We start from the raw sequence: 6,000 nt of genomic DNA, 5'->3' as shown, positions 1-6,000 counted from the left end.
TTCCTTAGGAATACCCTCCATGGGGATCAGGTAAATGAACCTGCCCTTGAAACCCTCTCCATCTGATGGACCCATGTTTCCACCCTCCTACGTCGTGGCTTAACTCCTGTTGCTCGTTCTACGTTTGACCTGGGTTTTGTCCCCCACCGCTCCTCCTTCTGCATCGACTTCACACTAAGTTCTTGGTCAGTGGCTTTCTCTCCTTGGCACCCGCTCTGACAGCCCAAGATGAGAAATGCTGGATTTTGCAGGAACTTAGTCCTGGAACCAATCTCTGGAGAAAACATAGCTCCTCAGAGCTTTTTAGGGCTTCCCTGGTGGCTTAGCAGTAAGGAATCCACTTGCAATGCAGCAGACTTGGGTTCAGTCCCTGGGTCAGGAAGATCCCCCTGAAAAGGAAATGGCAACCCACTTCAGTATTCTGCCAGAGACGTCCCATGGACAGAGGAACCTGGCAGGCTACAGCCCATGCAGTCACAAAGAGTCGGACACGACTGATTAATCCACCACCAGAGAGACTTTCACAAAGGTGCCGTCTCTGCCTGTGGGGAAGGAGGGTTCTCTCTGCCTTTCCTGAATACTCTAAACCCCAAGACAGAGGAAGGCAAGGGTCAGTCCCAGGCTGAGCTTCTAAACAACCAGTTCTCTCTAGGAACAAAGAGAGATTGAATAAAAAGCAAACATTCTCAGGCTTCCCTTGGGCTCAGGGGTAAAGAATCCACCTGCCAATGCAAGAGACACAAGTTTGATCCCTGGTCTGGGAGGATCCCACCTGCTGCAGAGCAACTGATCCCGCGTGCCACGGCCGCTGAGCCTGTGCGGGAGAGCCCGGGAGCCGCACGAGAAGCCGCCGCAATGCGAAGCCTGCACCTCGAAAGCAGAGAGCAGCGCCCGCTCTCTGCAAGTAGAGAAAGGCCCACATGCATCAACAAAGACCCAGCACAGCCAAAACTCAATAATAAAGAAATAAACTTATATGTATATGCATATGTTATATATATGCATAGAATATATGTGTGTGTGTGTGTGTGTGTGTGTGTATATATACATGCACAGAATGTTTGCTCTATATATATAGAACAAACATTCTCCCTTCCAGGGGAAAATGGATTCCTCCAAAGTCTACCTGAGCCACAACCTAGACCCCTGGGCTCAATCCTTGAGTTTGGGGTCGGAGGGGACATGCAGTCAATTCCTTGGTCCTGCTGTTCTAGCTGGATGATCCTGACGAAGGGACTTAATCGCTCTGCTTTTCTGGGATGCCACTGTTACCATGGAGACAATGCAGGCGTGTCTGCAACTGTGTCAGAGTTGGATTCTAAAGTCAGTGGCTACAGAAGGACTCCCTAGCCAGAGCTTCCCTTGCAAACCCCTTAAGTAGGCCACAGTTCAGCGGTCTCCTTTCCCCTCATGGAGGTAACAAGCCATGGCTCAGCACACAGGTCGGGCCTCTCCAGGTCATTGAGAGGGTCTAGCGGTTTGTCTCCAGGAGCCAGGCTGTGTGAAAAATGACTCTCCTGAAATATTATAATCACATTCTTGGCAATGAGAGGCTCGCTTTGAAAGGCACTTAGGAACTGAATCTGATGGGGGAGAGACGGAGGTTTACGGGGCCTGTCTCACCTCCTTCCACAGCTGTCTTCTGCTGGAAACAGGACAGAACTGTCCCTCACTACCTCATCTCCCTCCTTTCTCTCTCTCTCTCTCTCTCTAATTTGTTGTGGGCTAAATCCTATCCCTCCAAAAAAGTACCCTGAAGCCCTAAACCTCCAGCACCTCACAGCATGGCCTGACTGTCCCAGAATCTCTACGAGGCAATCTCTACAACAGGGTCCTTAGAAGGGCCCTGACTCAGTATGACTGCCGCCCTTATCAAAAGGGGAGCTCTGAGTGCGGAGCCACATACACAGGGCAGGGGACGTGAGGACCCCTGGAGAAGAGGGCTGTCTGCAAGCCCAGGGAAGCCTGGGGCTTCCGGAGGCCGGGAGAGAGACCAGTCACAGCTCTCAGGGGAACCAGTCTCACCAGCACCTTGACTTCAGACTTGCAGCCTTCAGAAGGCGAGACAACAAATGCCTGTTATTTAAGTTACCCGTTCTGTGGTGCTTTACTATGGAAACTGCCATGAAAGTAATACACAGTTGGATTGCCTGCTACGTATGCCTATGGGGAAACTTGCCTGAGATACCTTTCTCATAGGGTTTTTGTGAGAATCAAGCCAAGTTCTGAGTTCAGGGATTAGTTCTCTACCTGGGGCATATTAAATCAGCAGCATTAGCGTATTCACTGTGCCGTGCCTGCATGCTCAGTCGTGTCTAGCTCTTTGCAACCCCATGGACTATTGCCCGCCAGACTCCTCGGTCCATGGGATTTTCCAGGCAAGGATACTGGAGTGGGTTGCCATACCCTTCTCCAGAGGATCTTCCTGACCCAGGGATTGAACCCATGTCTCCAGCATCTCCTGCATTGTAGGCGGATTCTTTACCACTGAGCCACCAGGAAAGCCTTCTAGTTATCACCCCTTTAATACAGGTGAAGATACTGGATGAGGAGCCACGAGATCTCTGGTCTTAGTCCTAAGTAAGTGAGGAAGAAAGGCACGTCTCCCTGGGCTTTCTGTTCAGTTCAGTTGCTCAGTCGTGTCTGACTCTTTGCGACCCCATGAATCACAGCACGCCAGGCCTCCCTGTCCATCACAAATTCCCAGAGTTTACTCAAACTCATGTCCATCGAGTCAGTGATGCCATCCAGCCATTTCATCCTCTGTTGTCCCCTTCTCCTCCTGCCCCCAACCCCTCCCAGCATTAGGGTCATTTCCAACGAGCCAACTCTTCACATGAGGTGGCCAAAGTACTGGAGTTTCAGCTTCAGCATCAGCCTTGGGCTTTAGTTCTTGGCAAAATGAGGATTTGAATATATGTGTTTCCTTCCAGCCCTGACACTCGAGAGTTCCGTGATACCACAAGACACCAGTCGAGGGACCACATTAGGATGTCGGGGTCTGCTCTGACCCTGAGTGGGATAGCAGGCAAGCAGGCCTGTAAATATTTCAGGGTCATTCCATGCTGGCCCAGAGACTGACAGACGTTGACCTCCTTGGGTTTATTGTGCAGAAACCAAAAAATCAAAAGGACCCAATTTTGTGTCTTGAAATTAAGACCTAATACCTCTCCCTTCCCATCTGCTAACTGCAATTGCTTTTCTTCTCAGGTCTGTGACACTTGTAAGGAAACTGTTGCTTTTCCTACTGACTTATGTCTTTTTCTAAATAGAAAGTGGAGAGCCTATCATATTCCCAGAAGTGTTCAGCTAGGTGAGGCCAAGGTGTTGGAACACTTGCTCCCAGGAGGCCCTCACCCTCCAGCCCCCAAATTACCGTCATGTTCTCTGTCTCATGCCGCTGTTTCCATGCACCTCAGGACCGCAGCGGCCAGGCGCCCCGTCCATGGGCTTCTCCAGGCAAGAACACTCGAGTGGGTTGCCAGGCCCCCCTCCAGGGATCTTGCTGACCCAGGGATTGAACCCGGGTCTCCGGCACTGCAGGCAGATTCTTTACCATCTGAGTCACCGGGAAGCTCAAGGTGAGAGGAAAACACAGCACCCTGGCCAGGGCCGAGGCAGGCAGTCTCCCCAGCCCGCAGGCAGAGGGCCGCCCGGGGACGCTTGCTACTTCTCCTACCATGTCCGAGTTAGCTCTGCTTCCCGCACAACCGGCTGACAAGGAGCCCGAGAACACCGCAGAGTAATGTCTCAAAATAACCATCTCAGCAGGGTCTGGATGCCAATTTCTTTTATAGAACAGAGATGGGGGAGAGGTGAAGAAGCAAAGCAAAAAGCCCATTAATCTTGCAAATATCTCCTAGGGGATGTGTTAATCTCTTCCTTCCTGGGCCACCCACAGGTGGACAGGGCTCCCAAACAAAGGTACTTTGCTTCAATATCCAGACAGAGGGGCAGGGTTCCCCGAGGCAGACCCTTATGTATAAAGAGTATCCACTTAGTGAACAGAAGCAACTGGGAAGCAAAAGAAACAGGTGGAACATGGAGTCAGAATTAGTTCTTCCGGGCAACAATTCCACATTAGGACAAGCTGAGGACACTAGGACCCGGGCTAGGGGTGAGTGAGAGGCCCTGGCAGCCCAGGCCAGTGCGGGGCCAGCCACCACCAACCCCGAGCTGAAGAAGGGCACACACCTGACCCCACCCTCCCCGAGTTCACACTCAGGCCCTGCCGGAGGGCGGCAGGAAGACCAGGGCCTCCCCTGTCAGCACCCAGGCAGAAGGCGGCAGTGGTGGGGAGGAAGAGAGGGGAAGGGGGGCGGGACCTGGGGTGCCAGGGTACCAGGAAACAGGGAGTTGAGAACCTTTCTGGGGGTGCCGGGAGGCCCCCGAAGTGGCAATGTGCTTCACCGAGGCTCCATGGCCCCAGTACTAGTGCCTCTGTCCATCGGACTTCCCTTACACAGCACAAATTCAAAGAAAGAAGGAGTAAGACTTTCCAGACTCTCATCCACAGATCACTCGCATCCATCAAGCCCCAAGCACAAGGCCTCTGAGGGCATGGAGCCCTGGGTGGGTATATGGCTGCATGCCCATAAAGTCACCCTGTTGTTCAAAAAAATAAATAACTAAGCCACTCAAGCTCATCCCTTGGGAGCTTTGGAGCAGCAGCAGCAGCAGAGAGAAGGGTGGGCTTCGGAGGAGGTGGGCCAACTCTGGTCCCCCTGGTGGTCCTCTAGGGCCCAGGGGATCTGTAGATGGGGATCTAATGCACTGCACGATGGCTGGTCCTCAGTGACGGCTGAGTAAGCAGTAGCTGGTGGCTCAGCTCGTGAAGAACCCACCTGCTAATGCAGAAGACACAAGAGATGAGAATGCCATCCCTGGGTCTGCAAGATCCTCTGGAGAAGGAAGCGGCAACCCAATCCAGGATTCTTGCCTGGGAAATCCCACGGACAGAGCTTGGAGGGCGACAGTCCACGCGGCTGCAGAGTAAGACACGACTGCGGCCCACGCAGGTCGTGGCCATGACCCTCATGACGGAGTGGTGGGTTTCCAACAATAATGCCTTAACGGAGGCGAGACTCTATCTAATAAGGTGCCCCTGTGAACCCAGTATGAATCCAAGAAAAGGAGAGGGGAGGAATCTAGACAGACCCAAAGGAGAGACTGCCTGAGGTCAGCTTATAAGGGCTTGGGGTGGAACAAGAGAACGCCATGTTTCTATTTAGGGTGTTGTTGCTTAGTCATGATGTTGTGTTGGGCTCTTTAGCAACCCATGGACTGTAGCCCACCAGGCTCCTCTGTCCATAGGGTTTCCCTGGCAGGAACACTGGAGTGGGTTGCCGTTTCCTTCTCCAGGGGAACTTCCTGACCCAGGGACTGAACCCTAGTATCCTGCACTGGCAGGGGGGTTCTTTAGCAGTGAGCCAGCAGAGAAGCCTGAGGCCTTAACGCTGGGCTTACCACATGGCTCTGCTCTCTAAAGATGGAAAAAGCAGGCATCCTGATGGGGGTGGGGGTGTGCCTCATGAGGGGACTGGGACAATGACCAAAATCCATCAGCCACTGGGGGAGAATTAAGCCTGCTGTCTGTGAGTTTAAGTATCCATTTGAATACAGCCAAAATGCTTTGGAATCTAGTGCTTGGAAGTAATTATGGTGATGGATTTTGCATTTTGCCCTACAATGCAATTAAGGGGTAGGGTTTTGCCAACATCTTAAGCCTTTTAAGAGCTCCGTGTGGAAGCTGGCCACAACCTCCAGGACTCTGATGAGCCTCAGCCGTGGCTTGCCTGCACCCAGCACACCGGCTCTGGGCACGCCCTGCAGGACGCAGGTCAGGGCTGAGGGGCCGGAGGACCTGGCCCGCCTGCTCCCCCGAGACCCAGCGGCACGTCTGTACGTCACCACTGTGGCCCCTGTCACTTCTGACAGCAGGTATGATTTTAGCTGTCAGGCAACTGGCAGAAAAGAAAACGTAATTTACAGCCAAATGCA

This window comes from Odocoileus virginianus, chromosome 22 (assembly GCF_023699985.2).
Source record: "Odocoileus virginianus isolate 20LAN1187 ecotype Illinois chromosome 22, Ovbor_1.2, whole genome shotgun sequence".
NCBI lineage: Eukaryota > Metazoa > Chordata > Mammalia > Artiodactyla > Cervidae > Odocoileus > Odocoileus virginianus.
This window is presented reverse-complemented; position numbering follows the sequence as displayed.